This window comes from Gekko japonicus, unplaced genomic scaffold (genome assembly GCF_001447785.1).
Source record: "Gekko japonicus isolate JY-2015 unplaced genomic scaffold, Gekko_japonicus_V1.1 scaffold1132, whole genome shotgun sequence".
Lineage (NCBI taxonomy): Eukaryota > Metazoa > Chordata > Lepidosauria > Squamata > Gekkonidae > Gekko > Gekko japonicus.
Window position 1 is genome coordinate 255,788 of NW_015170310.1, and position 18,342 is coordinate 274,129.

Below are 18,342 nucleotides of genomic sequence, written 5' to 3' on the forward strand. Positions count from 1 at the left end.
AAACAGAACAAAAAGATCCATGAGGGTTTTGCTCCTGAAAACGAAAACAAAAAGAGGCAGTAGTCCACATGCATGTAAAATATGTCGTTCTGTTTTCTCCGCTGTTGGGGATACTGGCCTCCAGGTAGGACCTGGGGACCCCCCAGAATTGCAACTCATCCCTAGACTTCAGAGATCAGTTCCCCTGGAGAAAACGGATGCTTTGAAGGGTGGACTCTGTGGCAGTTGAACCCCACTGAGGTCCCTGTCCTCCCCGGGCTCCATTCCCAGATCTCCAGGAGTTTCCCAACTGGGATCTGGCAACTCTGACCCACCCACCCCATCCCCCATTGGTGGCCAGGGGGACCTGGCAACCCTACACCAGTGTTCCCTCTAAGTTGAGTGAGTGTGAGCTACCTCACAGTTTTATAGTCTCCAGCTCACACATCAAGTCACTTGCAGTTCATGGTGACCCTACAAATTAACAACCTCTAAAACGTAACAGCCTTGCTCAGGTCTTGCAAACTGAGGGCCGTGGCTTCCTTGATTGATTCAACCCATCTCATAGAATCATAGAGTTGGAAGGAACTTCCAGGGTCTCATGTTGGGTCTTCCTCTTTTCCGCCTGCCTCCAACTTTTCCTCGCATTATTGTCTTTCCCAGCGACTCTTGTCTTCTCAGAATGTGACCCAAGTATGATAGCCTCAGTTGAGTCATTTAGTCTGGGAGAGTCCAGGTTTGCTTTGATCTAGAACCCACTGATTTGTCAACACAATTAGCAAGAGTCAATACAATCAATAGGGCTGGACGTTCGATAAACAATGAAATAACGCCATAGGCATTATAAGCAATAAAACGATAAAACAAATCAATAATTTTAACAATTTAAAATCAACAAACCATTTAAAATACAACTCTCGTAAGATGGCGGAGCCGTCTTCATATCCACCATGGGGGAACGGCGGCTGGTGTCAGCCTCTGTAGGGCTTGGCTTCTTTCGTGTAGATATAGATGTTAAGCTGGTGGCCAAGAGTAGATATTAGGACATGATATTCGGCCAGGTGGAAGTCTTTTAGTGTGACACCTCATATGCTTGGTGGAGGAGCTCCGTCTTGCAGGCCCTGCAGAATTTTGATAAATCCAGCAGGGCCCTGATGTCCTTGGGGAGCTCATTCCACCAGAGTGGAGCCACCACTGAAAAGGCTCGTGCCCTGGTTGTGGCCATCCTGGGATCTTTCACGCCAGGGAGAACAAGAAGGTTCTGAGAACCTGACCTCAGTACTCTCTGGGGAACATATGGGGAAAGGCGGTCCCTCAGGTATGCAGGTCCCTGGCCACATAGGGCTTTATAGGTGAGAACCAGCACCTTGAAGCGAACCCAGTATGCTATAGGTAGCCACAATTACACAGTGGAATCCAATTTACAGGAAACTGTACACAGTAGTATAGACCACAGTTCCTAATAATTTATCCCAGTAACTTTGTGACTCATTTTGCGCAGTGGTATTGTAATATCTGAATAGAAAAGCCCTCTTGAATAATTCAGTTTTGCATAGTTTGCGGAAAGCCAAGAGAGTCCGACGCTCCGTGACGTCCTCAGGCAGGCCATTCCACCTTGCGGGGGCCACAACACAGAAGGCACGCATATGGGCAATTGTTGATTTTGCCCGTTTAATCAGGATTCAGCTCTCTCATGCATTTAGCTGGTGTGGCTGTTTGTTGTTGATAGACTAGCTTTTGTCTAATCCAGTAAGAAGCCATCTTGGGGATTCCTACCATTAACTCAGGTAGGGTTGCCAGCTCCCCTTGTTGCAGCGGGGGTGTCCTGCCGCCAGTCCCCCCTCTGCAGTTCAGCTGGCTGGCAGAGGGAATTACCCAGAGAGTGAGAGGAAGGCTCAGACCATGTCGCCAGGGGTGTGGTGACATCACTTCCGGCATGCACAGGAAGTGATGTAATTACACAAGTGATGTCCGGGTGAAGCTCCGGTATTTGGTCAGAAATTCTGTGGTAGAAGCCATTTCTACCATGTAGTTTTTGCCCAAATACCAGAGCATCTCCAGGACACCACAGCTTGATGATATCACTTCCTGTGGGTGCTAGAATGACATCACCATGTTGGCTGGGCTTTTCTCTCTCTCCTGATAAGCCATTCCCATCCCCCACCGGTTGTCAGGATGGACCTGGCAACCGTAAACTCAAGACGTTCTCCATCCCAAAGCACACGCAGTCTGTTTCACCACCAACCCCCCAATCCAATAGGCCAACACAATACCCGAGCAAAACTGAGAAGCAGAGGAGAATTCAGATAAGCTTGCGGAAGCATCTAGGCCTTGAAGACAGTTGAGAGCTCTGGGTGTTCAGGAATGACAGGGCCCAATGAAATTGTCTCCATGTTATAAATGTTGAATTGGAGAAAGTTAAGGCTCATTCCGGATCTAATATCCCTAATGCACCCTGACAGCAGCAAATTCATTCCACTGTCGGGGAAAAGAAAGGTTTCAATGGAAAGTGGTGTTAAATGCCACGAACGCAGAGGAGTGGGAGCAGAGCTGACTGGCAGCATCTCCGATGGGGGAGCAAATGAAATCAGAAATTCTCCAGACTTTCCAGAGGATCCCGGGCACCCGCCGTGTCGCAAACAGCTCCGCCGTGCCTGTCTTGATCAGAAAAAAAACGATCCAATTAAGTGCAGCCCCGCCAGGCTACACAACAGCTCCGGGAATCCCACCGATGCCACCCACAGTCACGGGAATCAAAAAGGGACTTTTGAGATGGGTCATGCCGAGGGAAGAGTCGGCTTGCGGACTTTTTAGAATGCCTCCGGGAAGACCCACTGGGGGACGGAAAGTGGTCCCACGCGGGGACGGGGGTCGAAGGGCAACGGGCTCCGGCTCTAACCGAACACAGCCGAGCCGTGGGAGGCTCTTTCCCCGCAGTTCAAAAGTTGGGTGTCGGATTCTTGTTCCTTAAAAACAAAAACAACTCACCACAGCTCCAGCTGTCGGGTAATGGGTAGAAATATTACTGCAGTAGAAAAGATCCTCAGGAAAGATGAAAAGAAAGCTGGATAAATTTAGCCCGTGGTTTGTGTGGCGACGTGAACAGCAGCTCTTGGGAGGGAGAGGGGAGTTGGGGGGGGGGAATCACGATAATTTATGCGCTTGTTTAAAATTTCCTTCCCACTGTTTCAGTCCACAAGGAGCCTTTGGAGGCAGCTTCCCGTCCTGTACAGTAAAAACAAAGAACAAGCTAAAAACCACGAAGCCAATTAAAACCCATCTAGAAACCACTGCGGTGACCGTAGGCCCTGTGCTGCAATAAAGCCATTTATAAAAGGTCGCGGTACCTGGATTAGCTGTCCCCAAATGCCGGGTGGAACAGTCACCAGTTTCTTGAAACTCTCGAAGGGCCAGATGATCCTAATCTCATAAGAAAACCAAAATATGAAGGGCTACTGTTTGGTTGATGGCGCAATCTATTGACAACAGAGGGGGATAAGTGGCTGCATCCACTGAACCAATTAAGAGTATTTCCACATCAACTGAGGCTGTCACATTTGCTTCAATGCTGAACGCTCCTGCTCATCCACAAGTTCATCACTTGTATTGAGGAAACTCCCCAGATATCGTGAATGTGTCCCCCTTTCCGATTTTATTTTGACTCATAGCTATTGATTGTATTTTAAATTTTAAATTTTATAAATTAAAAAAAAAAAAGATGATCCTAATCTCAGAAGGAGAGCCAGTTTGGTGTAGTAGTTAAGTGTGCGGACTCTAATGTGGGAGAACCGGGTTTGATTCCCCACTGATCCACTTGCACCTGCTGGGTGACCTTGGGCAAGCCGTAGTTCTGTCAGAGCTGTTCTTGAAAAGAGCAGTTTCTGTCAGAGCTCTCTCAGCCCCACCTACCTCCCAGGGTGTCTGTTGTGGGGAAGGGAAGGGAAAGGCGTTTGTAAGCTGCTCTGAGATTCCCTTGGGTAGTGAACGGTGGGGTATAAATCCAATCTCTTCTTCTTCTGCAGAGTTGGCAGCAGTGTTCCCTCTAAACTGAGTGAGTGTGAGCCAGCTTGCAGTTTTTTAGCCTCCAACTCAGACATCTTTGTCCTAGCTCAGGAAGGATGGCTCCAGAGCAAACCGATTTCTGCCGCAGCCAAATCGCTTGCTCACAACTGGAATGCCAGTAGCTCCCAAAGTAGAATTCTTGCTCACAAGGCTCCCAGCTTAGAGGGAGCTTTGGTTGGCAGTACCCCGAAAAAGGACTTTTGAGTGCGGTCTCATGAGGTATCCTGCGTATCAAGTCGAGATAGTCCTCTTGGGGCCGGCCTCTGAGTTAGATTTGTTCGTTCGTTCGTTTGACTTATATCCAGCCTTCCCCGCCGAGGCAGGCTCAGGGCGGCTTACATAAAATACATAAAAGCATAAAATAGGTAGAATCACACATAAAACATCTTAATTTACCGTACAGTTATAACAAACTTAAAGTGCAAGGGGCTAGACCTAGAACTGATGGTAATAATAACGTTATAAAATTGTATAGCGGCCACAACAGGACATGTAGGCAAAACAAAAGGAATGGCCAGAGTTGGAATTCAGCGTATCTTTTCTAATTTTGCTGGGGGGCTGATGGAACATCCAGGGGGAGGGCCTAACACAGCTATCAGCAGTCCCGGCGAGTTGCCTTTCTGCATTTTTCAATAGTTATATTTTATAACAGGGGAAGGGAAAGGAGCTTGTAAGCCGCTCTGAGACTCCCTTGGGTAGTGAAGGGCGGGGTATAAATCCAATCTCTTCTTCTTCTTCTTCTTCTTCTGAGGGGTGCTGTCGAAATGGGGCGGGGACCAAGGCAAAGAATTGCAGGCAACCTGAACTCCCGTTATAAATCGAAAGCCGCCTTTGGTCAAGATTCCCTGCGGGTGCAGTCGGGGCTCTCCTTTCATCTTTGACGCCTGCCTCGGCAAAAGCTCTCGAGGGACGCGTCATCATGAAAACAGAATAGGGAATCAGTTCGATCAGGGACTGCCTGGTGTCCTCTCCCCCCTCCCCCCCCCCATTCAAGCCATTTGGGTTGAGGGTGTATCCGTATTTGTTTTCAGCAAGCAGTTACAACAGCTCAGAGATCTGGGTTGGGAAATACCTGGAAGATCTTGGAGCTGGAGACTGAGGAGGGCAGGTTTTCGGGCATCTTCCAAAGTGGCCATTTTCTCCAGGTGAACTGGTCTCTGTCTCAGTTGTAATAGCAGGAGATAACAGGAAAAAGAGAGAGCTCTTTTCTGTATTTCCAGAGCAGTGTTCCCACTAAGCTGAGTCAGCGTGAGCTAGCTCACAGTTTTTTAGCCTCTGGCTCACACGTTTTTGTCTTCACTCAGGAAGGAGGACTCCAGAGCAAACTAACTGATGCAGTGGCCAAATCGCTCGCTCACTACTTTAATGCCAGTAGCTCACAAAGCAGAATTTTTACTCAGAAGACTCCACAGCTTAGAAGGGAGCACTGGTACAGAGTAAGAGGGAAATTAAGCAACTCCTCGCAGAGGAGGGAGAGCTTGTACCTGAATAAAACTTGGTCTTAAAGGTGCCACTGGACTGCTTTGGACTGGGGGGCTGGGGGGGGCTCTGCAACTTACCTGGCTGCTTCTTGCTCCGACTGGGGGCTGCTGGGAGCAGGAGTGGGGCTTGTTGCATGTGCCCGCCCCATGGGCTCTTTACTGCCGGAGCTCCACTCCTGTGCGCTTCTGCAGGAAATGACCCCTGTTTGTTTTAGAGAAAACTGGAAGCCCCTTTTCTTTTAATTTTATTATACCTATGTATGTTTTCTTTTGGTTGTTGTTATCTGTATGGTATACATTTTTAAATTTTCTTTCAATCTAAATTCCGCCCTCCTCGCAAGCAGGCTCGGTATATCTAGGGTTGTCAACCTCCAGGTGGTGACTGGAGATCTCCTGCTACTACAACCGATCTCCAGGTGGCAGAGATCAGTTCGCCCGGAGAAAATGGCCACTTTGGAAGGCGGACTCTGTGGCCCAATCTGTATCTAGCATTCGCTCCGCTGTCTTACCAAACCCACGCTGGAATAGAAATTCCCCTCCGCATTGCATGCCACTTTCACTTTTGATTGATTGTCGGATTTTATGGCAGTGTCCAGGCTGCATGCCGCTTTCACTTCCTTTGATCTCTTGGTTTTATGGTAGCCGTCTGCATAGATTTATGGTCCATTTTATGGCCATTCAGGGGTGACTCTGCAGTCAGTACGTTGGCCCGGGGTATCTGAATGTGGTTTTTTCTGTTCCAGTGTGGGTTTGGTAAAACAGCAGATCAAATGCTAGATGCAGAATGGGCCTATGGCATTATGCCCCAAACCCCGCCCTCCTCAGACTCCACACCCCAAATCTCCAGGTATTTTCCCAACCCAGAACTGGCAGCCCTACACATATCCACTATGTCTTGTTAGCTGTTTGTCTTCTTTTTTCCTCAACAACAGTAATAATGATGTAATAACAGGATATCTACAGACACCAACTGGAGGTTGGTAACCGTAGACTGGCAGCTACTGAGAGATCAAGAAATTTCAGACAGGCGATATATTCCGGAAGAGGAACGGTTCCCAAACAGTTTCTGGTCTGTCATTTCAGACAGAACCGTTTGAGAACCGGTTCCCTTCCGGAATATATTTGTCATATCATACACAATCGCTTCTGTCCCGTTTAGGAAACGGGGCTGAAGCGTTTTACCTGTCAACCGCTTCCAAGTACTCCTCAGTTTCCTCCCCCGGTTCCGATGTGCTTTTCCCCCGCCGTTTTTTGCCCACACGGGTGATCTCCGGCTTTTCTTTTTTTGGAATGTTTGCTTTATAGCGCTATAACGGAATAGCGTTATATCGATCCCATTGGAATGCATGGAGTGTTTTGTTATACTGCTATAGCGCTATAGCGCTCTAAAGCGAACGTTCAAAAAAAAAAGCCGGAGATCGCCCGCATGGGCGAAAAACGGCGGGGGAAAAGCAGGAAAAAGCGGTGCAGTCTGAAATGGCTAACCGCTTCAGATCCAGCTCTTTACCGGAAGGGGAAAGCCATGTGTGAAATGGCAGCCCTATACCGGTTCACTTCAAAACAGCTCATTACCAGCTTGAAACCGGGTGAAACTGGGTAATGTGAAATTCCCCATTCATTGTCATATAGGGGTAGACTACATCAGGATCTGGGCCCAAACCTCTGCTTCACCAAGACACTTGGTGGGTGATCTTGGGCTCACACTGTTCTCTACCTCACAGGGTTGTCATAAGGCTGGGATAAAATGTAATAAAATGAATGAGTCCAATCAAATCAGTGGGAATTCTGCATTTGATAAGCCTTTGTTTCTGCTCCAGCAAGGCTCCTCTTCCGGCAGGAAGCTAAAGCAAATGTACTGCGTGAGTTTAACCATCAAATATTGAGCGTTTTTAAAAATTAAACCCCGTTCTCCACTGGAACAAGATTCTTCCTGCACTGCCAGCTTCATTAGGTTTTCTGCCATCCCCGCGGAGACGTCTTCACGCCAGTCTCTTGTCCCACCTGCCTGCTTCCGAAGCATCTGCGTTCAGGTGCAGTTTACTGGCAATGAGCTGACTCTGTGGAACTTCCCTTTTACCTGCTGCTCAGTCCTTAGTTACAATCTTCGAGTAAAAGGTAGCTGAATCCATTCCAGTTAATGATGTCAGGACATATCATGGATTTACAGACTTGATTCAATGCTGCATCGTTTGAGAGGGTATTAACCGTTTCCTGAGAAGGTTTTCAAAGCAGCATCAACTCCCTCCATGGTTTATATTTCTGGCTGCCAACCTCCAGGTGGTGGCTGGAGATCCCCAATAATTCTCATGTTACATTCAACACATGTATGGCTGAATGTATAGAGTTGCCAACCTCCAGGTGGTCCAAGCCAGTAGGGTTGCCAAGTGTATTTTCGCCGGAAGCAGGGGGCTCCCGGCCAGCGTCTTGTGCGTGTGTGCATGCACATCACCCGGAAGTGACGGGAGGATGCCAGGCACGCTGAGGGCGGGGCCACGGCCATACAAGGGAAAACCATAGAGTTTTCCACCCCCACTTGGCAGCCCTACCAACCAGTAAGTAAGTAAGTAAATTTGTTACAGTCATTGACCAGTGTACAGTAAAATAAGTAAAACCCCAAACTTAAAACATTTTTGTTCCCTATACAGGAATATAATATTTGTAAAATACATAAATAAACCACTAATAACTTAAAATATTAAGTGATATAACTTAAATTTCTTATAAAACCATCTCTAAAATATCAACTAGGAGCTGCGGTGGCTCAAGTGGTTAAGACGCTGAACTGCAGGCTGTGGAAAGTCGGTAGTTCAGCAGTTCGAGACCCGAGTGTGCCGCATGACGGAGTGAGCTCCCGTCTCTAGCTCCAGCTCCTGCCAACCTAGCAGGTCAAAAGCAAGAAATTGCAAGTAGATAAATAGGTACCACTTCAGTGGGAAGGTAACAGCGTTCCGTGCGCCTTGGTGTTTAGTCATGCGGGCCACATGACCATGGAAATGTCTTCGGACAGAGCTGGCGCTTCAGCTTTGAAACAGAGATTAACACCGCAACCCTAGAGTTGGATTCGACTGGCTTTCAAGCAAAGGAACCTTTACCTTTAAAATATCAGCTTAATTGCCAGCCAACCATACTTAGCAGTTTTGAAGGTGACATCTCTGTTTCTATCAGTGAGCATTTTCTTGAGGAGACTTTTTTGATCTTTCCCTGGGAAACTAGAAATTACTGGTACTACCAATGCCTCCCCAATCTGTTTATAGATTTTACAGTCAAAAATTACATGGCTTAATGTCTCCACACTCCCATCCCCACATGGGCATAGGCATTCTTCTAAAGGTGTCTTCTTACATTTGCCGTGGCCAACCAAAGGTGGCAACCCACCAGTGTTCACTGTGGGGAAATGAATCTGGTCCAATTACAGTCCACGGATTTGCTTCTTCTTTTTCTGTTTCCTTATTTTACGTCATGCAGTGCTGCTGCTGCTTCCAACAATTGCCATTCGACTACAGATTTCAGGGGTCATTTCGTAGAAAAAGAGCTAGGGGAACTCATTAGCATAACTCATTAGCATATGCCACACCCCCTGACATCACCGGAAGTGTGTCATAAGGCCACACACCCCGCCCCCAACGGTCCCGACCACCGCCGCCGGCCTTGCAGCTCCACTGCTGAGCCTCATGAGGGGCCCGGCGGTGGACCTGCAAGGCCGGTGGGAATGCAAGGAAGCCCCGCAAAGGCCCTCCCTGGCCCCAGGCAGGCAGGGGTGGGGAGAGGCAGGGAGGAAGCAACCTACCCTCCCTCTTCTCCTGCCTCCTCCTGGCTGAATGAGGGCCGGAAGCGGGGTGGCCGGAAGTAGGGGGCGGGGCTTCGTCATGTGCCCCGCCCCCCGTACCTCACCCGGGGGAACTGCGATCCCCCGCGTTCCCCCCGGAAATGAGCTCTGGATTTCACGGATAAACAATCTGTTTCCCTCAATGCTTCGTCAGGTCGCTTTATTCTTGGATACTTGAATAAGAGTTGTAACTATATTGTAATTTATTTGTGAAACAGCTCCAAGTATAAAGCAAGTATATAGCGCTAATGATAATAGCTCCTCAAGCGTCACCCCAACCTGTGAAAAAGCTAGCATAATTCAACAAAGAGGATTCCTCTAATGCTACTTTTCCTTGCCCCCCTGCCATATCTCGGATGCGTATCTGCATACAAAAAAAGATTTTAAATGATGCAAACTGTGACTGATCTGCCAGCATTAATAATGTGTTTTTATGTCTAAAATATTGATTTAGAGGCAGCAGTTATCCTAGATTCCAGTGTTTGATGGCATTATAAGTAATTAATTAACCAGCATCATGCAGAGGTTGGCTGTCGTTTCAAATTTCTACCAGTCAGCAAAAGAGTACTGGGTATCCATGCTGGATTAAGAACAAAGAACTGATAGCTGTGAGATTTTTTTTTTAAGTGTCTCTCCTGAAAGCTGGCCACTCGATCGCCCCTTTCCCACCAGTTGGCACCCAGTTTAGCAATGGGTTTAAAAAAAAAAAAATGGGTTATTCAGGGCTCTTTTTGTAGCAGGAACTCCCTTGCATATTAGGCGACACACCCCTAATGTAGCCAATCCTCCAAGAGCTTACAGAGCTCTTCTTACAGGGGCTACTGTAAACTCTTGGAGGACTGGCTACATTAGGGGTGTGTCGCCTCATAGGCAAGGGAGTTCCTGCTACAAAAAGAGCCCCGTTTAAAACGTTTATATATTGCCTTTCCACACAAATAGGGCCCTCAAGGCCGTGAACGTTAAAAGCATTGAAACATTTCCAACGTTAAAATGATGTTTACAATTAATTATATAGAAAATGATTCAACAAATGCAGATAACACCAAAGCCAGAGAGGGAGGTCGATAATATGCGGCACAAAACACAAGAGCGTGTTCCTTAAAACTGGAGACATTTTAACAGTCAATGTGCCCTTCAAAAGAGGTAGTGAACCCTGTTCTGCCCGCCTGTCTCACCCATTTCTGCCCATCCAAGATGTCTTCTGGCTTTCAGAGACACCCGGGTTGCACTTGAATTACGTGTGTGTCATACTGCTGTCAAGTCCTAGAATCATAGGATCACGGAAGGGGCCATACAGGCCATCTAGTCCAACCCCAGAGCCACCTTATGGCCTCAGAGAGTTTTCAGGGCAAAAGACAAACAGAGGCGGTTTGCTATTTCCTGCCTCTGCGTAGCAACCCTGGAGTTCCTTGGTGGTCTCCCATCCAAGTACTAACTGTGGCCGACCCTGCTTAGTTTCTGAGATCTGATGAGGCTGAGCCAGTGTGAGCGATCCAAGTCAAGGCAAGAGGCGAACAGAGGTGGTTTGCCAATGCCTGCCTCTGCGTAGCAACCCTGGGCTTCCAGAGTGGTCTTAGCTTCCGAGATCTGACGATATCGGGCTAGTCTTAACTATCCGGGTCAGGGCATGCAAGGGAAACCGATTCCAGACTGTGAGCATAGCTGTGTGCTTCAAGGGAAGAGGGGTCAGGGGAGTAGATTCTGCCAAACCTTGTTAAGAGGAGCCCTGCTTAGAACGAACAGGGGTATTTTTTTGCAGTTGTAACCAATGCTCCCTCCTAAGCAGTGGAGTCGTGTGAGCAAAAATTCTACCCATTGTAATGGAAAGTGGCACCTTTAAGATCAACAAAATTTTATTCAAGGTATAAGCTTCCGTGTGCATGCACACTTCTTCAAATACATTGGGAAAAAAAATACATTGAAATGGAAGTTACCAGTCCATAATATAGGTAGAGGGTGAGAAGAAAATTAGCATAAGGATAATAAATAATGTTTAACAAATGCAAGGGCCAAACTGGAATAACAAGCTGTTGTTACCAGGATTTGACTGGTAGATCGTGCAAGATAAGACAAAAAGGTGTGAGCCGGAGGCTAAAAAACTGTGAGCTAGCTCACACTAACTCAGCTTAAAGGGAACACTGGTTGTAATCACTAGAGACCAGGGCTGTTTTTGGGCAGGAACGCACAGGAACGGAGTTCCGGCTGGCTCCTGAGTTGGCCACACCCAGCAGGAACTTATTAGCATAATAGGCCACACCCAACAGCAGAAACTCATTAGGATTGGCTACAGTAGGCGTGTGTGGCCTAACATGCAAAGGAGTCCCTGCTACAAAAAAAAAAGGCCCTGGGTTTGGACAACAAACAAGGTAAACAGAATAAGAAGCAAAAGGTGGGTGTGGCTGGATGACCACACTTCTGGCAACACGGGGCTGCGGCCTAATATGCTAATTAGCTGTGGTGTCAGGGTATGGCCTAATATGCTACTGAGTTTCAGCTGTTGGGTGTGGGCTATTATGCTAATGCGTTCCTGCTGGGCTTTTTCCACAAAAAAAGCCCTGCTAGAGACTGTGTTGAAGCTGACAGCGAAAAGGTGGTTTACCACACAGAAAGGATGACAAAGGGGATCTGCTCACACGTGCCTCCCGAGTTGCAAACCACCATTTCCAAGGAGCCGATACGGCAACTGTTCTGGGTGTGCCGAATCCGAGCTCTTCTGCATTTGCTCCGTTTGCTTCCCCGCTCAATAAGGACATATTGTCTCCTGCATGTGTCTTATAAAGCATTGATCAGAGCAGCTTTCTAATCGGATAATCCCATTTACGGCATACACACTGCCAGAGGTGATCTTTAAATGGTGGAAGTGAAAGCGTGAGTCTTTGAAAATACCGGGGAGGGGAGGGGGAGGGAGGGCAGGCATACAGGGCCAGCCTTAAGTAATCCAGGAACGCCGGCAGTCACTTGGGACAACGGTGGGCGATTCTGCGTCCGGCATTCGCTCCAGATTTTCTCACCTGGGAGGGGGAAAGTGCAACTCAAAACCACATTCAAATAACCCGGGGCGACGCCATACTAACTGCAAAGTCACCCCTGAATGGCCATAAATCTATGCAGAAGTTACCATAAAATCTGATTCTCAAAGAAAGTGAAAGCAGCATGCAGGGTGGAGGGTACCATAAAATCTGATTCTCAAAGAAAGTGAAAGCAGCATGCAGGGTGGAGGGTACCATAAAATCTGATTCTCAAAGAAAGTGAAAGCAGCATGCAGGGTGGAGGGTACCATAAAATCTGATTCTCAAAGAAAGTGAAAGCAGCATGCAGGGTGGAGGGTACCATAAAATCTGATTCTCAAAGAAAGTGAAAGCAGCATGCAGGGTGGAGGGTACCATAAAATCTGATTCTCAAAGAAAGTGAAAGCAGCATGCAGGGTGGAGGGTACCATAAAATCTGATTCTCAAAGAAAGTGAAAGCAGCATGCAGGGTGGAGGGTACCATAAAATCTGATGATTTTATTTATTTATTTATTTATTTATTTAGATTTCTATCCCGCGCTCCCCGAAGGCTCAGGGCAGCTAACAGGGCATAATGCCAGATAAAACAATAAAACAATATAAAATGTTAAATTACACATAGACAATTAACAAACAGTTAAATAACATCCTAGAACAATTTTGGTGCTCCTCTGTTCGATTCCAGATGTTAAGATTTTTAAAAGCCAGATGGCGTTCTCAGTAACATAGCTAGACAACTATGGCAGTGCATATCCCACTGCCCTATTGTCCCCTCAAAGACGTCCCGTTCCCTCCAATTATGCCCACATCAAGATGGCAATATGTGGAAATCATAGGGCGTTGGTGGAACAGTGATGGTGGGGCTCCTATTCAAAAGCCTGGCGGAAGAGCTCCGTCTTGCAGGCCCTGCGGAAATGATCAAAGAAAGCGACAACAGCATGCAATGCAGAGGGGAATTTCTGTTCCAACCTGGGTTTCGTAAAACAACGGAGGGAAAAGACAATGCAGAATCACCCAGTATTGAACACATGAGGCTGCATTATGCCAAATCAGACCACTGGCTAGCAGAGTCAGAATTGGCTATTCTGACAGGTGTTTAGGGTTACTAGCCCCCCCCCCCGTGGAGTTGGGGGTCCCGGGTCAGACAGAGAGAGGCATCCCATTCAGAGGTCATTTCGCGGGGGCTCACGGGGGATCGCAGTTCCCCCCGGGTGAGGTACGGGGGCGGGGCACATGACAAAACCCCGCCCCCTGCTTCCGACCGCCCCGCTTCCGGCCCTCATTCAGCCAGGAGGAGGCAGGAGAAGAGGGAGGGTAAGTTGCTTCCTCCCTGCCTCTCCCCACCCCTGCCTGCCTGGGGCCAGGGAGGGCCTTTCTGGGGCTTCCTTGCACTCCCACCGGCCTTGCAGGTCCACCGCCGGGCCACTGATGTCAGGGGGTGTGGCATATGTTAATGAAGAACACATTCACATAGCTAAAGCAGGGTCGTGCCCCTCGATATCCTGGCATGCTGAGATGCTTTACTGCAACAAAAAGCTCTCTCTCTCTCTCTCTCTCTCTCGCTCTCGCTCTCGCTCTCGCTCTCTCTCTCTCTCTGGCGGGCCTTCCCGCTTTTAAAGACCTCCTGGCCCAATGAGCAAAGCAAAGGGAGCTTTTTTGGGGGGGTAGGGGAATAGAACAGGACCCAGCAAGTACGAGTAAGCCCATTGGAAGGCTTCTGTTCTGTAAAGGGGGAAGGCCTGCTGATGAGAGCCATTTATGTGAAATCTGAGCGTGCCATTATGCGGAGAATTCTGAATGAGGAGCAATTAAAAAAAACACCAGGCTTTCCCCCCCCCCTCCCTTTATATGTGTATATTCCACTCTCTTCCTCTCTCTTCTCTCTCGCTTTCTCTCTTAAAATATCAAAGTGCCCCTGGAGTGCTGGTGCTCATTAGAAAAATCCCATCTTTGTGCTAAGCCCATTCCTCCAAGTGATTCCGGGGCTGGCTTTCTTGAATGTAAAACAGAACCTTGTTCAGAACACTTGCCAAGTTAGGGGCTCTATTAGGGGAGGGGGGCGTGAGAATCCCAAAGGAAGGGAAAGCACTGACGTCTCTACAGTTGTTTCTGTAATGCATTCTTAGCCGTGAAACCCCTGCTTTTGTCGATGGGAGGTGGACCCCAGCATCATCCGGTCTTCCAGACAAAGGGGGACAGGGCTGATCTACTAACTGCAAAGAAGAGGCTTAAGAAAAACGGGAACTGCTCTCTCGCCCCCCCCCCTTCCCCAATGTATGGGTGGTGAATGATTTTCCCTGCCCTTTGCATATGTGTACGTTATCATTGGGATCTGGTATAGTGTCATAGCAGAGACGGTGTCAGTAATTCGAATGCGAGTCAAGCGGAGGTGAGAATAGATGATGTACTAAGGTTAATGAACAAATTTAAAACTAAGTGGTCATTGGGTGAAGGTCCAAAAACGCCGCGAAGCAGCCCGATTTGCAGACGGCACCCAATTGTGCAGGATAGGGAGGACTGAATTGGATTCTGAAAGGACCCATAAGGTTGTCTCCAAACTGGGTAACAATATATTGATTTATTCTGTGTTGTATTTATTTAATTTTTTTCCCCCCATTTCTCACTGAGATTTCAGGGCAGATTACAAAGAATAAAACATTGCATTCAAGCAGCACAATAGCATGAGGTATCTAATAAAAAGTGCAATAGAACTAGGGATAGCTAGAAGAAGAGTTTGGATTTATACCCTGCCCTTCACTTGGAGTCTCAGAGTGGCTCCTTTCCCTTCCCCTCCCCACAACAGATACCCTGTGAGGTAGGTGGGGCTGAGAGAGCTCTCAGAGAACTGCTCTTTTGAGAACAGCTCTGAGAGAACTTGTGACTGACCCAAAGTCACACCAGCAGCTGCATATGGAGGAGTGAGGAGCCGGCCTTGGCTGGAAGGGTGGGGTAGAAATGTAATAGATTAAATAAATAAATAAATAAATAAATTCTCCCAGATTAGAGTCCACACTCTTGACCACTACACCAAACTGGCTGTAACAAAAGACAGGGAGGAAAGTGTCAGATATGAAGAAGAAGAGTTGGTTTTTAGGTCCCGCTGTTCTCTACTTTAATGAGTCTCAAAGTCAATTACAATCACCTTCCCTTCCTCTCCCCACAACAGGCACCTTATGAGACTGGTGGGGCTGAGAAGGTTCTGAGAAATCTTGGGACTGGCCCAAGGCCACCCAGCTGGCTTCACAGGGAGGAGTGGGGAATCAAGCCTGGTTCTCCAGATTAGAGTCCACCGCTCTTAACCACGGCACCACACTGTGAAACCATGCAGAGAATAGAATTACAGAATTAGAGCACAATCCAGTCAAAAGCGGCATGATACATACAATCAGCAGATAACAGATACCATAAACAATGGCACAGCTGGCAGTGAAGTTCCCTCGGTAGAGGCGTCTTCCTGAGCCGTTCTATTATACTGTAGCCCTGTTCTCTTTGTAAACTGCCCTCCTGAACAAATCTGTTTTACGTAGTTTGCAGAATGGTGGAAACGTGGAATCCTTCCAGATAGGGTTTCCAGGCCTTCCACTGTGGTAGAAGCCTTCCTGCAGATCACTGACGTTCCCCACCGTCACTTTGAGCAGCAGTGGGAGAAAAAATAATAATAAAATGCTGCCAGCCTTTGTGCTAGTATGTAATTTACTTCTGAGTACAAATTGGAAGTGACAATTGGTTGCTCTAGGAATCGCCAGGAACTGTATGGTTTGTCCATAGAGTTTCCAGAGATTCCTAGAACTGCCCTTTGCCACTTCTGGGTTCTACATAGATATGACATAGTGACATCAGTGACATCACTGATGTCACATGCCCGCCCCATGTCCCCATCCCCCAACCCTCCAGCTGGTTGCCAAGCTCAGCCTGTCAACTTTACTTTGAGATCATCTCTGGCAGGTAACTCCATAAGGATGCCAGCCTCCAGGTGGGTCCTGGAGATCCCCCGGGGATTTCAGCTCATCGCCCCTATATAAAACGGATGCTTTGGAGGGTGGACTCTACGTGGCATTGTACCAGCTGAGGTCACTGTTCCCCCCCCCCCAGGTGCTATCCCCAAATCTCCAGGAGTTTCCTAACCTGGATCTGGCAATCCTAATCCCCCATCCCCCACTGGTGGCCAGGGGGACGTGGGAACCCTACCACTCCACAAGGTGGAGGCCACGACAGAAGATGTACATGTGCAGGCGTCTGTCATTCTCACCTAGGGTTGCCAGACCCCCGGTCAGTGTGGAGTTCCCCCAATTTGGGAGGCTACAATCTGCAGCTGGCCCTCCCACGTCAACGAGGTAACTATAGAGTTTTGACCAAAATGCTAGAGTGTCGCCGTGCGACATGCCCCGGCATAATGGTGTCACTTCCATGTCATGTCACTGTGCCGAAGTTGCCCCGCCCTCCCCACTCCCGGAAGGCTCCCTCCCACCCCCGCCAGCCGCGTAAGTAGACCCCTGGCAACCTCATTCTCACCCAGTTGCAGGGAGGCACACATGAGATTCCGTATAAGTGTAAGGTAATGCAAATTGCAGCAAAAAAACCCCACCCCCTAACTTAAATATTCACTAAATGGACCAAACTGGTAGTGACTGACCAGGAAAGAAATCTCGGGGATGTGGTGGAAAGCTCAATAAAAAAAGTCATCTCAGTGTGAAAAATGAATTGAAAACATCCATGGCCCCAACGGGCAAACGTAATATCTCATGACAGCATATCTCATAATGACAGGGGAGCGGTGGCGCAGGCGGTTAAACGCCTGCACTGTAACATCACCCGAGCAGCCACTATGGCTGTTCGAGTACCACCGCGGTCGAGGTGAGCTCTCGACCTTCGTCCTAGCTCCCGCCCACCCAGTGGTTTCGAAAGCAACCTAATTGCAAGTAGATAAATGGGTACCCACCCTTAGAGGGGTGGGGGGCACCCTGTGTGGCTGGCTGAAGACGGTGGTGCCGGCGATGGCGGCGACGATGACGGCGGCGGCAACCTGGCGTGGACGGCATTGGTGGCATGGCGGCGGCGAGCAAGCGCTATCGGAGGCGCGCGATCGAGCGATCCCTGGTGGCAGAAAGAAACGCATCGAATGCTGCCGTGAAGAAGAAAGGGGCGTGCGCAGATGCCGAGCACCAGCTCAGCGGAGCCGGAAGGGACGTTGCCGGGCCGGAAGCAGGCGGAGCTGCGCGCCTTAGGAGGAAGATCGCCACCACTACCGAACGCCGGGAGAAAAAACACCCCCACCAAGTCCAGAGACCCGACCGAGCCGAGCCGAGCCGAGCCGACGAAGAAACAAACAACAACCACAGGGGGGTGCCGGTAGGCTGTCCCATCCCCTTACACTCTGTGGCCCTAGTTAGGGGAAAATGGTGATTAGCACCAGAAACCTGTAAGCCGCTCAGAGACCCCTAACCAAGGGATTAGAGTGGGATATTAAGCCGAACGTTAAAAAAAAAAGAAAAGAAAAGAAAAGACAGAGGGCAGACTCCTATATTATCCATACTTTTTTTTTTTAATTTAATCTTTATTATTGAATTAAACAGAATATATCTAGATAGTACATATATCATTATACATAACACCGTACGTTACTACTTATGTTAATCAAATGACCCTGTGTTTCCCCTTGGTACATTGATATTGGCAGTTACTAAGCGTGTTGTACTGAGTATGATCACAGGAAATGAACCTATCGTCACAATTGATTACTTCGTGTGTCTCACACGTGTAGCCACTCGTGATAAGCCGTGTTACTTGGGAGGATTCCTCCCCTTGACATATATTCTAGTATCGGTGACCATGTTTTAACGTATCTCATGTGCATAGCAATGCCTGTCTGTTGCGTTCTTTGACCCGAGTCTGCGATTTTAGCCATAACGAACTGTTGCCACAGTTTATCATGCCATCCAGCCATCGAGGGTGGAGTTGATGATTCCATCCTGCAGCTATCGTCAAT

General features: G+C 48.2%; 1 protein-coding gene across 4 annotated transcripts in view; it reads left to right on the forward strand.

Annotated features, from left to right (window-relative positions):
- Positions 1 to 18,342, forward strand: part of CELF2 (CUGBP, Elav-like family member 2) — a 468,221-nt gene that overhangs the window by 164,193 nt on the left and 285,686 nt on the right. The window lies entirely within an intron of this gene.